Source organism: Microcebus murinus, unplaced genomic scaffold (assembly GCF_040939455.1).
Source record: "Microcebus murinus isolate Inina unplaced genomic scaffold, M.murinus_Inina_mat1.0 scaf017_hap2_Mmur4.0, whole genome shotgun sequence".
NCBI classification, from domain to species: domain Eukaryota; kingdom Metazoa; phylum Chordata; class Mammalia; order Primates; family Cheirogaleidae; genus Microcebus; species Microcebus murinus.
In genome coordinates, this window is record NW_027438963.1 from 209,353 (window position 1) to 229,700 (window position 20,348).

The 20,348-nt window shown below is 62.6% G+C and overlaps 5 pseudogenes; all 5 read left to right on the forward strand.

Annotated features, from left to right (window-relative positions):
• Positions 1-1,153: 1,153 nt before the first annotated feature.
• Positions 1,154-1,272, forward strand: LOC142867532 (uncharacterized; annotated as a pseudogene).
• A 3,836-nt stretch (positions 1,273-5,108) lies between these two features.
• On the forward strand, positions 5,109-5,227 carry LOC142867533 (uncharacterized; annotated as a pseudogene).
• Positions 5,228-9,065: 3,838 nt separating this feature from the next.
• On the forward strand, positions 9,066-9,184 carry LOC142867470 (uncharacterized; annotated as a pseudogene).
• Positions 9,185-13,028: 3,844 nt separating this feature from the next.
• Positions 13,029-13,147, forward strand: LOC142867471 (uncharacterized; annotated as a pseudogene).
• Positions 13,148-16,983: 3,836 nt separating this feature from the next.
• LOC142867535 (uncharacterized) lies at positions 16,984-17,102 on the forward strand (annotated as a pseudogene).
• The last annotated feature ends 3,246 nt before the right edge of the window (positions 17,103-20,348 follow it).

Genomic DNA, 20,348 nt, shown 5'->3' on the forward strand with positions numbered 1-20,348 from the left:
CATCTGGAGCTGCTTGTGAATTGTGCCGCCACACACACCCGAGTGCAGGTGTCTTCCGCACAGACTGCGGGCCTCGCTCTTCTGAATGCCGCTAGCTCGCGACCCACCCACGGGTGAACCTGGTCAGGGTACTTTCTCTCAGGGGCAGACTCTGATCCGGGCGGGCTACCGGTGTCTCTGTTTGCTCCTTTCTTTCTTCCACTTCGGGAAAGGCTTCCTTACTGGGTGTGGAAATCTCCTATGCCTTTCCTCGCCTATTCTGTCAGCTCTAAAATTCTCTTTCGGTTGCCACCCTCACAGATGGATTAGGAAACTCTTTGCGGTGCACTCATTAGTGAAATGACCTCAATGACGCTGGAATCCAATATCTAATCGCCGATTTTTGGCGAGTCCACACGCCAGGGTGGTTGGGGTCCAATGCAGCCCCGGCCAGGCCCAGGCCCCTTGGACTGGGCCACAGGAGGACACAGAGGAGGGTCCCGGCCCCCACGGTAGGTAGAGGTGCGGGCAGTTCTCCAAGGGCTTGGGTGTTTTCCAGAGGGAGGAGATGGAGGGGACTGATTTCTTCAGCGCCCCACAAACCACGCCACCCCACCCCACCCATGGGACACATCCCGAGAGAGAGAGACGCCCCATACACTGGCTCCCCTCCCCCGTGCGCTGTGCCCCAGCCCTGGCCCGGGGGAATAGGCGGCCGCCAGGCCACAGGGTGGGGGGCGCAGCTGAAAGGGGTTGTGGGGGAGGGCCGCCCCTGGCTGGGGTCAAAGGGCGAGCGCCCCGCCCCTCCCGCCCGTGCGCAGTCAGCGGCCCCGGCGCGCTGGGGGTGGGGGGCGGGGAGGTGAAGGAGGCCAGGCAAGGAGAGGAGGGGGGCTTGAAGGTCTCCACCTTGGCGGGTCCAGCCGTGGAGGCGCATCTTGTGTGAGTGTGAGTGAGTGAGTGAGTGCGTGTGAGTGTGTGTGTATACAGAGACAGCCCCCAACCCCGGCCCGCCGCTCCCTGCCCGCCCCGCCTGTCACCTTCGTCCCTCGGAGCCCGCGGGACCCGGCCGGCGAACTCAACAGGCCCGACCCGGCGCGGGGCCTGGGGCGGGAGGAGGCGGCGGGGAAGCGCGGAGAGGCTCGGCTTCTTGAGCGGGGCAGGGGCGCCCTCCGCCGTCCACGGCCACACCACCCCGAACGCGCCCGATCCCGTCTGGTCTCGGAAGCTAAGCAGGGTCGGGCCTGGTTAGAACTTGGATGGGAGACCGCCCGGGAATACCGGGTGCCGTAGGCTTCTTCTTTTTTTTTTTGCCTCTGGTTCTGTCGCGTTTCTGGGAGTGCGGGGGCGGCCCGGGGTGGGGGGACCCCCACCCTCGGCGCCCGCCGCGGTGCCTGGCGCCCCAGCCCGCACCGTGGGGCCTCCTCTTGTCCCGAGCCGTGACACCGCCGCCACGCGGCAGCATGCCTGGCTTCTGGACAGTCAGGTCTCAGACCAAAGGTCTGCTCTGTGGGAGCCGACACGCTGGAGGAAACCTTGAGAGTCTGAGAGGGGAGGGAGTTCCAGAAGAAGGCCAGGATGTCATTTTGAGGGAGTATGTGACCAGAACTCCTCCCGTTGCTTTTGGGGTTCTATGGGCTACACGTAGGAATCTTTGGTGGTGGCACCTGATGTTCGGGGATCCGGAGTCACACCCAGACCTGCTCCACAGGCCTCCTTTTACTTTTCTCTTCGGATTCATTTTTTTTTTTTTTTTTGAGACAGAGTCTCGGTTTGTTGCCCAGGCTAGAGTGAGTGCCGTGGCGTCAGCCTAGCTCACAGCAACTTCAAACTCCTGGGCTCGAGTGATCCTTCTGCCTCAGCCTCCCGGGTAGCTGGGACTGCAGGCATGCGCCACCATGCCCCGCTAATTTTTTATATATATATCAGTTGGCCAATTAATTTCTTTCTATTTATAGTAGAGACGGGGTCTCGCTCTTGCTCAGGCTGGTTTTGAACTCCTGACCTTGAGCAATCCGCCCGCCTCGGCCTCCCAAGAGCTAGGATTACAGGCGTGAGCCACAGCGCCCGGCCGGATTCATTATTTTTAAAAAGTGTCTCTTATCTCTATTATTGCATTTTCTTTTCTCTCTCTTTTCAAGCAGATGATGGGAGTCCAAGTGTTAAGGTGACATGTGTTGCCCGTGCCCCCCTCCCCCCCCCCGTGTTCTTATTCATTTACCTCTCATGTTGTTCCAGCATATTGTGGGGGCACCAATGTTAAGGTCGGGTGCGTTGCCCTCTCCCAGCCTCCCCCCTCGGGTCAGAGCTTCAAGTGCGCCCATCCCCCAGTCGGTGCGTACCCACCCCATTCCTAATGGATGTGTATGCCCATCCCCTCCCCCCACCCGCCCGACACCCACCCGAAGAAGGTGATTCCTCTGTGTCCACTTAGGTGTCCATCGGTTCGTACCCATTTGCTGGTGAGCGCGAGCACGTGGTGCTCGTGTGTCCATTCTTGGGATACTTGGCTTACTGGAACGGGTTCCAGCTCTGGCCAGGAGAACCACGAGAGGTGCCCCCTCACCGCTGCTCCTCATAGCCGAATAGCACTCCGTGGTGTCCACGGGCCACATTTTACTTACCCACTCGTGGGTCGATGGGCACTCGGGTGGCTTCCAGGTCTTTGCGATTGTGACTTGTGCCCTGACACTAACCCTAACCCTTACCCAGCCCGTCTCCTCCACGGCCCCTGCCTGACTGACTCCTTCCCGCCCGGCCTGTCACCTGTCACCGTCCTCTGCCCCTGCCTGACACGCTCCTCCCCGCCCGGGCCGTCACCGTCCTCGGCCCCTGCCTGACGGGGCTCCTCCGTCGCCTGGGCCTTCCAAGGGCTTGGTGTGGACGCTGCTTCCAGGACGCCCTCCCAGGAACCCGGTAGCAGGGCGGCCGCAGCGTCTCGCGCAACCCAACCGTCCGCCGGCTGGCCGCCGTCGCTAAGTGGCCTGCGGGGGACGTGCTCCCGCTGTGCCGTGGGGGCCCAGCCTGGTGTCTTCTCTGAGGCCCCGCGGCTGCCGCTCCCCGCAAGGGGATAGCCGCGGAGGTGGGGACCGCCTCCTCATGGGGACGTACACCCAGCTCTCCACGTCGGATTCCGGGGCTCTCTGTCCTGCCAGAAGGCCCAGCTGGCCTGCGGGTCCTTAGAGTGGCAAAAACATCCGAAAACTGAGATTGAGGGTCCGGTGGGTGTCTGCACTTTTGTGCTGGGCTCCCCAGGGAGGCCCGGGGGCTGGCTGGACAACGCGGTCTGCTGGGCTGGGGGGGGGGTTTGGAGGAGCAACTGATGCCCTTTGCACTTTGGGTAGCAAGTGTCTGAGGTGTCTCTGGGCCCTGTGCCATGTGGGGGCGGGGGCGGGGGCGGGGTGGGAGGAGGAGGAGGAGGAGGAGGAGGAGGAGGAGGAGGAGGAGGAGGAGGTGGGAAGGGCCGTGGCCTGCAGTCGTGTTCCCCGGGGTGGCACAGCATGTGGCTTCTTCCACAGGCTGCTTGGCCTGGGCTCCCTGCACCTGGGCCTTTGGAGGACTGGCCCTGTGCTTGCCAACACTTCCTGCAGGGACCCAGAGCTGGGAGGTTGCATCTCTCAGCCCTGGGTCGGGCAGAGCCCCAGCGGGCCAGGCCCACAACCTCTCTCAGCAGGGGTCCCCCAGAAGGCTCCTTTGGGACCAGGATTCTCTTGCGGGTGACTCTTTAAGGTCTGGCCCCTGGATGGAGGGGCACCAGGAGTAGAGGAGCAGGAAGGGGAAGGGGGTGGCCATGCGAGGGGACACTTTCAGGCCAAGTCCCAGCTTCAGTCTGATCCTCCTGGGAACGCCGGGGTGGACATCACACCTCCTGGTTGCCCCGCTCTGAGACCAGGAGCCGGGCTTCGCATTCCCACAGCAGCCAGTCGTGGGCTGAGGACACCTGGGGCGTTGGGAACTCCCTGGCTTCTCCTTGGTTTAACATCTGGAGCTGCTTGTGAATTGTGCCGCCACACACACCCGAGTGCAGGTGTCTTCTGCACAGACTGCGGGCCTCGCTCTTCTGAATGCCGCTAGCTCGCGACCCACCCACGGGTGAACCTGGTCAGGGTACTTTCTCTCAGGGGCAGACTCTGATCCGGGCGGGCTACCGGTGTCTCTGTTTGCTCCTTTCTTTCTTCCACTTCGGGAAAGGCTTCCTTACTGGGTGTGGAAATCTCCTATGCCTTTCCTCGCCTATTCTGTCAGCTCTAAAATTCTCTTTCGGTTGCCACCCTCACAGATGGATTAGGAAACTCTTTGCGGTGCACTCATTAGTGAAATGACCTCAATGACGCTGGAATCCAATATCTAATCGCCGATTTTTGGCGAGTCCACACGCCAGGGTGGTTGGGGTCCAATGCAGCCCCGGCCAGGCCCAGGCCCCTTGGACTGGGCCACAGGAGGACACAGAGGAGGGTCCCGGCCCCCACGGTAGGTAGAGGTGCGGGCAGTTCTCCAAGGGCTTGGGTGTTTTCCAGAGGGAGGAGATGGAGGGGACTGATTTCTTCAGCGCCCCACAAACCACGCCACCCCACCCCACCCATGGGACACATCCCGAGAGAGAGAGACGCCCCATACACTGGCTCCCCTCCCCCGTGCGCTGTGCCCCAGCCCTGGCCCGGGGGAATAGGCGGCCGCCAGGCCACAGGGTGGGGGGCGCAGCTGAAAGGGGTTGTGGGGGAGGGCCGCCCCTGGCTGGGGTCAAAGGGCGAGCGCCCCGCCCCTCCCGCCCGTGCGCAGTCAGCGGCCCCGGCGCGCTGGGGGTGGGGGGCGGGGAGGTGAAGGAGGCCAGGCAAGGAGAGGAGGGGGGCTTGAAGGTCTCCACCTTGGCGGGTCCAGCCGTGGAGGCGCATCTTGTGTGAGTGTGAGTGAGTGAGTGAGTGCGTGTGAGTGTGTGTGTATACAGAGACAGCCCCCAACCCCGGCCCGCCGCTCCCTGCCCGCCCCGCCTGTCACCTTCGTCCCTCGGAGCCCGCGGGACCCGGCCGGCGAACTCAACAGGCCCGACCCGGCGCGGGGCCTGGGGCGGGAGGAGGCGGCGGGGAAGCGCGGAGAGGCTCGGCTTCTTGAGCGGGGCAGGGGCGCCCTCCGCCGTCCACGGCCACACCACCCCGAACGCGCCCGATCCCGTCTGGTCTCGGAAGCTAAGCAGGGTCGGGCCTGGTTAGAACTTGGATGGGAGACCGCCCGGGAATACCGGGTGCCGTAGGCTTCTTCTTTTTTTTTTTGCCTCTGGTTCTGTCGCGTTTCTGGGAGTGCGGGGGCGGCCCGGGGTGGGGGGACCCCCACCCTCGGCGCCCGCCGCGGTGCCTGGCGCCCCAGCCCGCACCGTGGGGCCTCCTCTTGTCCCGAGCCGTGACACCGCCGCCACGCGGCAGCATGCCTGGCTTCTGGACAGTCAGGTCTCAGACCAAAGGTCTGCTCTGTGGGAGCCGACACGCTGGAGGAAACCTTGAGAGTCTGAGAGGGGAGGGAGTTCCAGAAGAAGGCCAGGATGTCATTTTGAGGGAGTATGTGACCAGAACTCCTCCCGTTGCTTTTGGGGTTCTATGGGCTACACGTAGGAATCTTTGGTGGTGGCACCTGATGTTCGGGGATCCGGAGTCACACCCAGACCTGCTCCACAGGCCTCCTTTTACTTTTCTCTTCGGATTCATTTTTTTTTTTTTTTTTGAGACAGAGTCTCGGTTTGTTGCCCAGGCTAGAGTGAGTGCCGTGGCGTCAGCCTAGCTCACAGCAACTTCAAACTCCTGGGCTCGAGTGATCCTTCTGCCTCAGCCTCCCGGGTAGCTGGGACTGCAGGCATGCGCCACCATGCCCCGCTAATTTTTTATATATATATCAGTTGGCCAATTAATTTCTTTCTATTTATAGTAGAGACGGGGTCTCGCTCTTGCTCAGGCTGGTTTTGAACTCCTGACCTTGAGCAATCCGCCCGCCTCGGCCTCCCAAGAGCTAGGATTACAGGCGTGAGCCACAGCGCCCGGCCGGATTCATTATTTTTAAAAAGTGTCTCTTATCTCTATTATTGCATTTTCTTTTCTCTCTCTTTTCAAGCAGATGATGGGAGTCCAAGTGTTAAGGTGACATGTGTTGCCCGTGCCCCCCTCCCCCCCCGTGTTCTTATTCATTTACCTCTCATGTTGTTCCAGCATATTGTGGGGGCACCAATGTTAAGGTCGGGTGCGTTGCCCTCTCCCAGCCTCCCCCCTCGGGTCAGAGCTTCAAGTGCGCCCATCCCCCAGTCGGTGCGTACCCACCCCATTCCTAATGGATGTGTATGCCCATCCCCTCCCCCCACCCGCCCGACACCCACCCGAAGAAGGTGATTCCTCTGTGTCCACTTAGGTGTCCATCGGTTCGTACCCATTTGCTGGTGAGCGCGAGCACGTGGTGCTCGTGTGTCCATTCTTGGGATACTTGGCTTACTGGAACGGGTTCCAGCTCTGGCCAGGAGAACCACGAGAGGTGCCCCCTCACCGCTGCTCCTCATAGCCGAATAGCACTCCGTGGTGTCCACGGGCCACATTTTACTTACCCACTCGTGGGTCGATGGGCACTCGGGTGGCTTCCAGGTCTTTGCGATTGTGACTTGTGCCCTGACACTAACCCTAACCCTTACCCAGCCCGTCTCCTCCACGGCCCCTGCCTGACTGACTCCTTCCCGCCCGGCCTGTCACCTGTCACCGTCCTCTGCCCCTGCCTGACACGCTCCTCCCCGCCCGGGCCGTCACCGTCCTCGGCCCCTGCCTGACGGGGCTCCTCCGTCGCCTGGGCCTTCCAAGGGCTTGGTGTGGACGCTGCTTCCAGGACGCCCTCCCAGGAACCCGGTAGCAGGGCGGCCGCAGCGTCTCGCGCAACCCAACCGTCCGCCGGCTGGCCGCCGTCGCTAAGTGGCCTGCGGGGGACGTGCTCCCGCTGTGCCGTGGGGGCCCAGCCTGGTGTCTTCTCTGAGGCCCCGCGGCTGCCGCTCCCCGCAAGGGGATAGCCGCGGAGGTGGGGACCGCCTCCTCATGGGGACGTACACCCAGCTCTCCACGTCGGATTCCGGGGCTCTCTGTCCTGCCAGAAGGCCCAGCTGGCCTGCGGGTCCTTAGAGTGGCAAAAACATCCGAAAACTGAGATTGAGGGTCCGGTGGGTGTCTGCACTTTTGTGCTGGGCTCCCCAGGGAGGCCCGGGGGCTGGCTGGACAACGCGGTCTGCTGGGCTGGGGGGGGGTTTGGAGGAGCAACTGATGCCCTTTGCACTTTGGGTAGCAAGTGTCTGAGGTGTCTCTGGGCCCTGTGCCATGTGGGGGCGGGGGCGGGGGCGGGGTGGGAGGAGGAGGAGGAGGAGGAGGAGGAGGAGGAGGAGGAGGAGGTGGGAAGGGCCGTGGCCTGCAGTCGTGTTCCCCGGGGTGGCACAGCATGTGGCTTCTTCCACAGGCTGCTTGGCCTGGGCTCCCTGCACCTGGGCCTTTGGAGGACTGGCCCTGTGCTTGCCAACACTTCCTGCAGGGACCCAGAGCTGGGAGGTTGCATCTCTCAGCCCTGGGTCGGGCAGAGCCCCAGCGGGCCAGGCCCACAACCTCTCTCAGCAGGGGTCCCCCAGAAGGCTCCTTTGGGACCAGGATTCTCTTGCGGGTGACTCTTTAAGGTCTGGCCCCTGGATGGAGGGGCACCAGGAGTAGAGGAGCAGGAAGGGGAAGGGGGTGGCCATGCGAGGGGACACTTTCAGGCCAAGTCCCAGCTTCAGTCTGATCCTCCTGGGAACGCCGGGGTGGACATCACACCTCCTGGTTGCCCCGCTCTGAGACCAGGAGCCGGGCTTCGCATTCCCACAGCAGCCAGTCGTGGGCTGAGGACACCTGGGGCGTTGGGAACTCCCTGGCTTCTCCTTGGTTTAACATCTGGAGCTGCTTGTGAATTGTGCCGCCACACACACCCGAGTGCAGGTGTCTTCTGCACAGACTGCGGGCCTCGCTCTTCTGAATGCCGCTAGCTCGCGACCCACCCACGGGTGAACCTGGTCAGGGTACTTTCTCTCAGGGGCAGACTCTGATCCGGGCGGGCTACCGGTGTCTCTGTTTGCTCCTTTCTTTCTTCCACTTCGGGAAAGGCTTCCTTACTGGGTGTGGAAATCTCCTATGCCTTTCCTCGCCTATTCTGTCAGCTCTAAAATTCTCTTTCGGTTGCCACCCTCACAGATGGATTAGGAAACTCTTTGCGGTGCACTCATTAGTGAAATGACCTCAATGACGCTGGAATCCAATATCTAATCGCCGATTTTTGGCGAGTCCACACGCCAGGGTGGTTGGGGTCCAATGCAGCCCCGGCCAGGCCCAGGCCCCTTGGACTGGGCCACAGGAGGACACAGAGGAGGGTCCCGGCCCCCACGGTAGGTAGAGGTGCGGGCAGTTCTCCAAGGGCTTGGGTGTTTTCCAGAGGGAGGAGATGGAGGGGACTGATTTCTTCAGCGCCCCACAAACCACGCCACCCCACCCCACCCATGGGACACATCCCGAGAGAGAGAGACGCCCCATACACTGGCTCCCCTCCCCCGTGCGCTGTGCCCCAGCCCTGGCCCGGGGGAATAGGCGGCCGCCAGGCCACAGGGTGGGGGGCGCAGCTGAAAGGGGTTGTGGGGGAGGGCCGCCCCTGGCTGGGGTCAAAGGGCGAGCGCCCCGCCCCTCCCGCCCGTGCGCAGTCAGCGGCCCCGGCGCGCTGGGGGTGGGGGGCGGGGAGGTGAAGGAGGCCAGGCAAGGAGAGGAGGGGGGCTTGAAGGTCTCCACCTTGGCGGGTCCAGCCGTGGAGGCGCATCTTGTGTGAGTGTGAGTGTGAGTGAGTGAGTGAGTGTGAGTGTGAGTGTGTGTGTATACAGAGACAGCCCCCAACCCCGGCCCGCCGCTCCCTGCCCGCCCCGCCTGTCACCCCCGTCCCTCGGAGCCCGCGGGACCCGGCCGGCGAACTCAACAGGCCCGACCCGGCGCGGGGCCTGGGGCGGGGGGAGGAGGCGGCGGGGAAGCGCGGAGAGGCTCGGCTTCTTGAGCGGGGCAGGGGCGCCCTCCGCCGTCCACGGCCACACCACCCCGAACGCGCCCGATCCCGTCTGGTCTCGGAAGCTAAGCAGGCTCGGGCCTGGTTAGAACTTGGATGGGAGACCGCCCGGGAATACCGGGTGCCGTAGGCTTCTTCTTTTTTTTTTTGCCTCTGGTTCTGTCGCGTTTCTGGGAGTGCGGGGGCGGCCCGGGGTGGGGGGACCCCCACCCTCGGCGCCCGCCGCGGTGCCTGGCGCCCCAGCCCGCACCGTGGGGCCTCCTCTTGTCCCGAGCCGTGACACCGCCGCCACGCGGCAGCATGCCTGGCTTCTGGACTGTCAGGTCTCAGACCAAAGGTCTGCTCTGTGGGAGCCGACACGCTGGAGGAAACCTTGAGAGTCTGAGAGGGGAGGGAGTTCCAGAAGAAGGCCAGGATGTCATTTTGAGGGAGTATGTGACCAGAACTCCTCCCGTTGCTTTTGGGGTTCTATGGGCTACACGTAGGAATCTTTGGTGGTGGCACCTGATGTTCGGGGATCCGGAGTCACACCCAGACCTGCTCCACAGGCCTCCTTTTACTTTTCTCTTCGGATTCATTTTTTTTTTTTTTTTTGAGACAGAGTCTCGGTTTGTTGCCCAGGCTAGAGTGAGTGCCGTGGCGTCAGCCTAGCTCACAGCAACTTCAAACTCCTGGGCTCGAGTGATCCTTCTGCCTCAGCCTCCCGGGTAGCTGGGACTGCAGGCATGCGCCACCATGCCCCGCTAATTTTTTATATATATATCAGTTGGCCAATTAATTTCTTTCTATTTATAGTAGAGACGGGGTCTCGCTCTTGCTCAGGCTGGTTTTGAACTCCTGACCTTGAGCAATCCGCCCGCCTCGGCCTCCCAAGAGCTAGGATTACAGGCGTGAGCCACAGCGCCCGGCCGGATTCATTATTTTTAAAAAGTGTCTCTTATCTCTATTATTGCATTTTCTTTTCTCTCTCTTTTCAAGCAGATGATGGGAGTCCAAGTGTTAAGGTGACATGTGTTGCCCGTGCCCCCCTCCCCCCCCCCGTGTTCTTATTCATTTACCTCTCATGTTGTTCCAGCATATTGTGGGGGCACCAATGTTAAGGTCGGGTGCGTTGCCCTCTCCCAGCCTCCCCCCTCGGGTCAGAGCTTCAAGTGCGCCCATCCCCCAGTCGGTGCGTACCCACCCCATTCCTAATGGATGTGTATGCCCATCCCCTCCCCCCACCCGCCCGACACCCACCCGAAGAAGGTGATTCCTCTGTGTCCACTTAGGTGTCCATCGGTTCGTACCCATTTGCTGGTGAGCGCGAGCACGTGGTGCTCGTGTGTCCATTCTTGGGATACTTGGCTTACTGGAACGGGTTCCAGCTCTGGCCAGGAGAACCACGAGAGGTGCCCCCTCACCGCTGCTCCTCATAGCCGAATAGCACTCCGTGGTGTCCACGGGCCACATTTTACTTACCCACTCGTGGGTCGATGGGCACTCGGGTGGCTTCCAGGTCTTTGCGATTGTGACTTGTGCCCTGACACTAACCCTAACCCTTACCCAGCCCGTCTCCTCCACGGCCCCTGCCTGACTGACTCCTTCCCGCCCGGCCTGTCACCTGTCACCGTCCTCTGCCCCTGCCTGACACGCTCCTCCCCGCCCGGGCCGTCACCGTCCTCGGCCCCTGCCTGACGGGGCTCCTCCGTCGCCTGGGCCTTCCAAGGGCTTGGTGTGGACGCTGCTTCCAGGACGCCCTCCCAGGAACCCGGTAGCAGGGCGGCCGCAGCGTCTCGCGCAACCCAACCGTCCGCCGGCTGGCCGCCGTCGCTAAGTGGCCTGCGGGGGACGTGCTCCCGCTGTGCCGTGGGGGCCCAGCCTGGTGTCTTCTCTGAGGCCCCGCGGCTGCCGCTCCCCGCAAGGGGATAGCCGCGGAGGTGGGGACCGCCTCCTCATGGGGACGTACACCCAGCTCTCCACGTCGGATTCCGGGGCTCTCTGTCCTGCCAGAAGGCCCAGCTGGCCTGCGGGTCCTTAGAGTGGCAAAAACATCCGAAAACTGAGATTGAGGGTCCGGTGGGTGTCTGCACTTTTGTGCTGGGCTCCCCAGGGAGGCCCGGGGGCTGGCTGGACAACGCGGTCTGCTGGGCTGGGGGGGGGGTTTGGAGGAGCAACTGATGCCCTTTGCACTTTGGGTAGCAAGTGTCTGAGGTGTCTCTGGGCCCTGTGCCATGTGGGGGCGGGGGCGGGGGCGGGGTGGGAGGAGGAGGAGGAGGAGGAGGAGGAGGAGGAGGAGGAGGAGGAGGAGGTGGGAAGGGCCGTGGCCTGCAGTCGTGTTCCCCGGGGTGGCACAGCATGTGGCTTCTTCCACAGGCTGCTTGGCCTGGGCTCCCTGCACCTGGGCCTTTGGAGGACTGGCCCTGTGCTTGCCAACACTTCCTGCAGGGACCCAGAGCTGGGAGGTTGCATCTCTCAGCCCTGGGTCGGGCAGAGCCCCAGCGGGCCAGGCCCACAACCTCTCTCAGCAGGGGTCCCCCAGAAGGCTCCTTTGGGACCAGGATTCTCTTGCGGGTGACTCTTTAAGGTCTGGCCCCTGGATGGAGGGGCACCAGGAGTAGAGGAGCAGGAAGGGGAAGGGGGTGGCCATGCGAGGGGACACTTTCAGGCCAAGTCCCAGCTTCAGTCTGATCCTCCTGGGAACGCCGGGGTGGACATCACACCTCCTGGTTGCCCCGCTCTGAGACCAGGAGCCGGGCTTCGCATTCCCACAGCAGCCAGTCGTGGGCTGAGGACACCTGGGGCGTTGGGAACTCCCTGGCTTCTCCTTGGTTTAACATCTGGAGCTGCTTGTGAATTGTGCCGCCACACACACCCGAGTGCAGGTGTCTTCTGCACAGACTGCGGGCCTCGCTCTTCTGAATGCCGCTAGCTCGCGACCCACCCACGGGTGAACCTGGTCAGGGTACTTTCTCTCAGGGGCAGACTCTGATCCGGGCGGGCTACCGGTGTCTCTGTTTGCTCCTTTCTTTCTTCCACTTCGGGAAAGGCTTCCTTACTGGGTGTGGAAATCTCCTATGCCTTTCCTCGCCTATTCTGTCAGCTCTAAAATTCTCTTTCGGTTGCCACCCTCACAGATGGATTAGGAAACTCTTTGCGGTGCACTCATTAGTGAAATGACCTCAATGACGCTGGAATCCAATATCTAATCGCCGATTTTTGGCGAGTCCACACGCCAGGGTGGTTGGGGTCCAATGCAGCCCCGGCCAGGCCCAGGCCCCTTGGACTGGGCCACAGGAGGACACAGAGGAGGGTCCCGGCCCCCACGGTAGGTAGAGGTGCGGGCAGTTCTCCAAGGGCTTGGGTGTTTTCCAGAGGGAGGAGATGGAGGGGACTGATTTCTTCAGCGCCCCACAAACCACGCCACCCCACCCCACCCATGGGACACATCCCGAGAGAGAGAGACGCCCCATACACTGGCTCCCCTCCCCCGTGCGCTGTGCCCCAGCCCTGGCCCGGGGGAATAGGCGGCCGCCAGGCCACAGGGTGGGGGGCGCAGCTGAAAGGGGTTGTGGGGGAGGGCCGCCCCTGGCTGGGGTCAAAGGGCGAGCGCCCCGCCCCTCCCGCCCGTGCGCAGTCAGCGGCCCCGGCGCGCTGGGGGTGGGGGGCGGGGAGGTGAAGGAGGCCAGGCAAGGAGAGGAGGGGGGCTTGAAGGTCTCCACCTTGGCGGGTCCAGCCGTGGAGGCGCATCTTGTGTGAGTGTGAGTGTGAGTGAGTGAGTGAGTGTGAGTGTGAGTGTGTGTGTATACAGAGACAGCCCCCAACCCCGGCCCGCCGCTCCCTGCCCGCCCCGCCTGTCACCCTCGTCCCTCGGAGCCCGCGGGACCCGGCCGGCGAACTCAACAGGCCCGACCCGGCGCGGGGCCTGGGGCGGGAGGAGGCGGCGGGGAAGCGCGGAGAGGCTCGGCTTCTTGAGCGGGGCAGGGGCGCCCTCCGCCGTCCACGGCCACACCACCCCGAACGCGCCCGATCCCGTCTGGTCTCGGAAGCTAAGCAGGCTCGGGCCTGGTTAGAACTTGGATGGGAGACCGCCCGGGAATACCGGGTGCCGTAGGCTTCTTCTTTTTTTTTTTGCCTCTGGTTCTGTCGCGTTTCTGGGAGTGCGGGGGCGGCCCGGGGTGGGGGGACCCCCACCCTCGGCGCCCGCCGCGGTGCCTGGCGCCCCAGCCCGCACCGTGGGGCCTCCTCTTGTCCCGAGCCGTGACACCGCCGCCACGCGGCAGCATGCCTGGCTTCTGGACTGTCAGGTCTCAGACCAAAGGTCTGCTCTGTGGGAGCCGACACGCTGGAGGAAACCTTGAGAGTCTGAGAGGGGAGGGAGTTCCAGAAGAAGGCCAGGATGTCATTTTGAGGGAGTATGTGACCAGAACTCCTCCCGTTGCTTTTGGGGTTCTATGGGCTACACGTAGGAATCTTTGGTGGTGGCACCTGATGTTCGGGGATCCGGAGTCACACCCAGACCTGCTCCACAGGCCTCCTTTTACTTTTCTCTTCGGATTCATTTTTTTTTTTTTTTTTGAGACAGAGTCTCGGTTTGTTGCCCAGGCTAGAGTGAGTGCCGTGGCGTCAGCCTAGCTCACAGCAACTTCAAACTCCTGGGCTCGAGTGATCCTTCTGCCTCAGCCTCCCGGGTAGCTGGGACTGCAGGCATGCGCCACCATGCCCCGCTAATTTTTTATATATATATCAGTTGGCCAATTAATTTCTTTCTATTTATAGTAGAGACGGGGTCTCGCTCTTGCTCAGGCTGGTTTTGAACTCCTGACCTTGAGCAATCCGCCCGCCTCGGCCTCCCAAGAGCTAGGATTACAGGCGTGAGCCACAGCGCCCGGCCGGATTCATTATTTTTAAAAAGTGTCTCTTATCTCTATTATTGCATTTTCTTTTCTCTCTCTTTTCAAGCAGATGATGGGAGTCCAAGTGTTAAGGTGACATGTGTTGCCCGTGCCCCCCTCCCCCCCCCCGTGTTCTTATTCATTTACCTCTCATGTTGTTCCAGCATATTGTGGGGGCACCAATGTTAAGGTCGGGTGCGTTGCCCTCTCCCAGCCTCCCCCCTCGGGTCAGAGCTTCAAGTGCGCCCATCCCCCAGTCGGTGCGTACCCACCCCATTCCTAATGGATGTGTATGCCCATCCCCTCCCCCCACCCGCCCGACACCCACCCGAAGAAGGTGATTCCTCTGTGTCCACTTAGGTGTCCATCGGTTCGTACCCATTTGCTGGTGAGCGCGAGCACGTGGTGCTCGTGTGTCCATTCTTGGGATACTTGGCTTACTGGAACGGGTTCCAGCTCTGGCCAGGAGAACCACGAGAGGTGCCCCCTCACCGCTGCTCCTCATAGCCGAATAGCACTCCGTGGTGTCCACGGGCCACATTTTACTTACCCACTCGTGGGTCGATGGGCACTCGGGTGGCTTCCAGGTCTTTGCGATTGTGACTTGTGCCCTGACACTAACCCTAACCCTTACCCAGCCCGTCTCCTCCACGGCCCCTGCCTGACTGACTCCTTCCCGCCCGGCCTGTCACCTGTCACCGTCCTCTGCCCCTGCCTGACACGCTCCTCCCCGCCCGGGCCGTCACCGTCCTCGGCCCCTGCCTGACGGGGCTCCTCCGTCGCCTGGGCCTTCCAAGGGCTTGGTGTGGACGCTGCTTCCAGGACGCCCTCCCAGGAACCCGGTAGCAGGGCGGCCGCAGCGTCTCGCGCAACCCAACCGTCCGCCGGCTGGCCGCCGTCGCTAAGTGGCCTGCGGGGGACGTGCTCCCGCTGTGCCGTGGGGGCCCAGCCTGGTGTCTTCTCTGAGGCCCCGCGGCTGCCGCTCCCCGCAAGGGGATAGCCGCGGAGGTGGGGACCGCCTCCTCATGGGGACGTACACCCAGCTCTCCACGTCGGATTCCGGGGCTCTCTGTCCTGCCAGAAGGCCCAGCTGGCCTGCGGGTCCTTAGAGTGGCAAAAACATCCGAAAACTGAGATTGAGGGTCCGGTGGGTGTCTGCACTTTTGTGCTGGGCTCCCCAGGGAGGCCCGGGGGCTGGCTGGACAACGCGGTCTGCTGGGCTGGGGGGGGGGTTTGGAGGAGCAACTGATGCCCTTTGCACTTTGGGTAGCAAGTGTCTGAGGTGTCTCTGGGCCCTGTGCCATGTGGGGGCGGGGGCGGGGGCGGGGTGGGAGGAGGAGGAGGAGGAGGAGGAGGAGGAGGAGGAGGAGGAGGAGGAGGTGGGAAGGGCCGTGGCCTGCAGTCGTGTTCCCCGGGGTGGCACAGCATGTGGCTTCTTCCACAGGCTGCTTGGCCTGGGCTCCCTGCACCTGGGCCTTTGGAGGACTGGCCCTGTGCTTGCCAACACTTCCTGCAGGGACCCAGAGCTGGGAGGTTGCATCTCTCAGCCCTGGGTCGGGCAGAGCCCCAGCGGGCCAGGCCCACAACCTCTCTCAGCAGGGGTCCCCCAGAAGGCTCCTTTGGGACCAGGATTCTCTTGCGGGTGACTCTTTAAGGTCTGGCCCCTGGATGGAGGGGCACCAGGAGTAGAGGAGCAGGAAGGGGAAGGGGGTGGCCATGCGAGGGGACACTTTCAGGCCAAGTCCCAGCTTCAGTCTGATCCTCCTGGGAACGCCGGGGTGGACATCACACCTCCTGGTTGCCCCGCTCTGAGACCAGGAGCCGGGCTTCGCATTCCCACAGCAGCCAGTCGTGGGCTGAGGACACCTGGGGCGTTGGGAACTCCCTGGCTTCTCCTTGGTTTAACATCTGGAGCTGCTTGTGAATTGTGCCGCCACACACACCCGAGTGCAGGTGTCTTCTGCACAGACTGCGGGCCTCGCTCTTCTGAATGCCGCTAGCTCGCGACCCACCCACGGGTGAACCTGGTCAGGGTACTTTCTCTCAGGGGCAGACTCTGATCCGGGCGGGCTACCGGTGTCTCTGTTTGCTCCTTTCTTTCTTCCACTTCGGGAAAGGCTTCCTTACTGGGTGTGGAAATCTCCTATGCCTTTCCTCGCCTATTCTGTCAGCTCTAAAATTCTCTTTCGGTTGCCACCCTCACAGATGGATTAGGAAACTCTTTGCGGTGCACTCATTAGTGAAATGACCTCAATGACGCTGGAATCCAATATCTAATCGCCGATTTTTGGCGAGTCCACACGCCAGGGTGGTTGGGGTCCAATGCAGCCCCGGCCAGGCCCAGGCCCCTTGGACTGGGCCACAGGAGGACACAGAGGAGGGTCCCGGCCCCCACGGTAGGTAGAGGTGCGGGCAGTTCTCCAAGGGCTTGGGTGTTTTCCAGAGGGAGGAGATGGAGGGGACTGATTTCTTCAGCGCCCCACAAACCACGCCACCCCACCCCACCCATGGGACACATCCCGAGAGAGAGAGACGCCCCATACACTGGCTCCCCTCCCCCGTGCGCTGTGCCCCAGCCCTGGCCCGGGGGAATAGGCGGCCGCCAGGCCACAGGGTGGGGGGCGCAGCTGAAAGGGGTTGTGGGGGAGGGCCGCCCCTGGCTGGGGTCAAAGGGCGAGCGCCCCGCCCCTCCCGCCCGTGCGCAGTCAGCGGCCCCGGCGCGCTGGGGGTGGGGGGCGGGGAGGTGAAGGAGGCCAGGCAAGGAGAGGAGGGGGGCTTGAAGGTCTCCACCTTGGCGGGTCCAGCCGTGGAGGCGCATCTTGTGTGAGTGTGAGTGAGTGAGTGAGTGCGTGTGAGTGTGTGTGTATACAGAGACAGCCCCCAACCCCGGCCCGCCGCTCCCTGCCCGCCCCGCCTGTCACCTTCGTCCCTCGGAGCCCGCGGGACCCGGCCGGCGAACTCAACAGGCCCGACCCGGCGCGGGGCCTGGGGCGGGAGGAGGCGGCGGGGAAGCGCGGAGAGGCTCGGCTTCTTGAGCGGGGCAGGGGCGCCCTCCGCCGTCCACGGCCACACCACCCCGAACGCGCCCGATCCCGTCTGGTCTCGGAAGCTAAGCAGGGTCGGGCCTGGTTAGAACTTGGATGGGAGACCGCCCGGGAATACCGGGTGCCGTAGGCTTCTTCTTTTTTTTTTTGCCTCTGGTTCTGTCGCGTTTCTGGGAGTGCGGGGGCGGCCCGGGGTGGGGGGACCCCCACCCTCGGCGCCCGCCGCGGTGCCTGGCGCCCCAGCCCGCACCGTGGGGCCTCCTCTTGTCCCGAGCCGTGACACCGCCGCCACGCGGCAGCATGCCTGGCTTCTGGACAGTCAGGTCTCAGACCAAAGGTCTGCTCTGTGGGAGCCGACACGCTGGAGGAAACCTTGAGAGTCTGAGAGGGGAGGGAGTTCCAGAAGAAGGCCAGGATGTCATTTTGAGGGAGTATGTGACCAGAACTCCTCCCGTTGCTTTTGGGGTTCTATGGGCTACACGTAGGAATCTTTGGTGGTGGCACCTGATGTTCGGGGATCCGGAGTCACACCCAGACCTGCTCCACAGGCCTCCTTTTACTTTTCTCTTCGGATTCATTTTTTTTTTTTTTTTTGAGACAGAGTCTCGGTTTGTTGCCCAGGCTAGAGTGAGTGCCGTGGCGTCAGCCTAGCTCACAGCAACTTCAAACTCCTGGGCTCGAGTGATCCTTCTGCCTCAGCCTCCCGGGTAGCTGGGACTGCAGGCATGCGCCACCATGCCCCGCTAATTTTTTATATATATATCAGTTGGCCAATTAATTTCTTTCTATTTATAGTAGAGACGGGGTCTCGCTCTTGCTCAGGCTGGTTTTGAACTCCTGACCTTGAGCAATCCGCCCGCCTCGGCCTCCCAAGAGCTAGGATTACAGGCGTGAGCCACAGCGCCCGGCCGGATTCATTATTTTTAAAAAGTGTCTCTTATCTCTATTATTGCATTTTCTTTTCTCTCTCTTTTCAAGCAGATGATGGGAGTCCAAGTGTTAAGGTGACATGTGTTGCCCGTGCCCCCCTCCCCCCCCGTGTTCTTATTCATTTACCTCTCATGTTGTTCCAGCATATTGTGGGGGCACCAATGTTAAGGTCGGGTGCGTTGCCCTCTCCCAGCCTCCCCCCTCGGGTCAGAGCTTCAAGTGCGCCCATCCCCCAGTCGGTGCGTACCCACCCCATTCCTAATGGATGTGTATGCCCATCCCCTCCCCCCACCCGCCCGACACCCACCCGAAGAAGGTGATTCCTCTGTGTCCACTTAGGTGTCCATCGGTTCGTACCCATTTGCTGGTGAGCGCGAGCACGTGGTGCTCGTGTGTCCATTCTTGGGATACTTGGCTTACTGGAACGGGTTCCAGCTCTGGCCAGGAGAACCACGAGAGGTGCCCCCTCACCGCTGCTCCTCATAGCCGAATAGCACTCCGTGGTGTCCACGGGCCACATTTTACTTACCCACTCGTGGGTCGATGGGCACTCGGGTGGCTTCCAGGTCTTTGCGATTGTGACTTGTGCCCTGACACTAACCCTAACCCTTACCCAGCCCGTCTCCTCCACGGCCCCTGCCTGACTGACTCCTTCCCGCCCGGCCTGTCACCTGTCACCGTCCTCTGCCCCTGCCTGACACGCTCCTCCCCGCCCGGGCCGTCACCGTCCTCGGCCCCTGCCTGACGGGGCTCCTCCGTCGCCTGGGCCTTCCAAGGGCTTGGTGTGGACGCTGGTTCCAGGACGCCCTCCCAGGAACCCGGTAGCAGGGCGGCCGCAGCGTCTCGCGCAACCCAACCGTCCGCCGGCTGGCCGCCGTCGCTAAGTGGCCTGCGGGGGACGTGCTCCCGCTGTGCCGTGGGGGCCCAGCCTGGTGTCTTCTCTGAGGCCCCGCGGCTGCCGCTCCCCGCAAGGGGATAGCCGCGGAGGTGGGGACCGCCTCCTCATGGGGACGTACACCCAGCTCTCCACGTCGGATTCCGGGGCTCTCTGTCCTGCCAGAAGGCCCAGCTGGCCTGCGGGTCCTTAGAGTGGCAAAAACATCCGAAAACTGAGATTGAGGGTCCGGTGGGTGTCTGCACTTTTGTGCTGGGCTCCCCAGGGAGGCCCGGGGGCTGGCTGGACAACGCGGTCTGCTGGGCTGGGGGGGGGGTTTGGAGGAGCAACTGATGCCCTTTGCACTTTGGGTAGCAAGTGTCTGAGGTGTCTCTGGGCCCTGTGCCATGTGGGGGCGGGGGCGGGGGCGGGGTGGGAGGAGGAGGAGGAGGAGGAGGAGGAGGAGGAGGAGGAGGAGGAGGAGGTGGGAAGGGCCGTGGCCTGCAGTCGTGTTCCCCGGGGTGGCACAGCATGTGGCTTCTTCCACAGGCTGCTTGGCCTGGGCTCCCTGCACCTGGGCCTTTGGAGGACTGGCCCTGTGCTTGCCAACACTTCCTGCAGGGACCCAGAGCTGGGAGGTTGCATCTCTCAGCCCTGGGTCGGGCAGAGCCCCAGCGGGCCAGGCCCACAACCTCTCTCAGCAGGGGTCCCCCAGAAGGCTCCTTTGGGACCAGGATTCTCTTGCGGGTGACTCTTTAAGGTCTGGCCCCTGGATGGAGGGGCACCAGGAGTAGAGGAGCAGGAAGGGGAAGGGGGTGGCCATGCGAGGGGACACTTTCAGGCCAAGTCCCAGCTTCAGTCTGATCCTCCTGGGAACGCCGGGGTGGACATCACACCTCCTGGTTGCCCCGCTCTGAGACCAGGAGCCGGGCTTCGCATTCCCACAGCAGCCAGTCGTGGGCTGAGGACACCTGGGGCGTTGGGAACTCCCTGGCTTCTCCTTGGTTTAACATCTGGAGCTGCTTGTGAATTGTGCCGCCACACACACCCGAGTGCAGGTGTCTTCTGCACAGACTGCGGGCCTCGCTCTTCTGAATGCCGCTAGCTCGCGACCCACCCACGGGTGAACCTGGTCAGGGTACTTTCTCTCAGGGGCAGACTCTGATCCGGGCGGGCTACCGGTGTCTCTGTTTGCTCCTTTCTTTCTTCCACTTCGGGAAAGGCTTCCTTACTGGGTGTGGAAATCTCCTATGCCTTTCCTCGCCTATTCTGTCAGCTCTAAAATTCTCTTTCGGTTGCCACCCTCACAGATGGATTAGGAAACTCTTTGCGGTGCACTCATTAGTGAAATGACCTCAATGACGCTGGAATCCAATATCTAATCGCCGATTTTTGGCGAGTCCACACGCCAGGGTGGTTGGGGTCCAATGCAGCCCCGGCCAGGCCCAGGCCCCTTGGACTGGGCCACAGGAGGACACAGAGGAGGGTCCCGGCCCCCACGGTAGGTAGAGGTGCGGGCAGTTCTCCAAGGGCTTGGGTGTTTTCCAGAGGGAGGAGATGGAGGGGACTGATTTC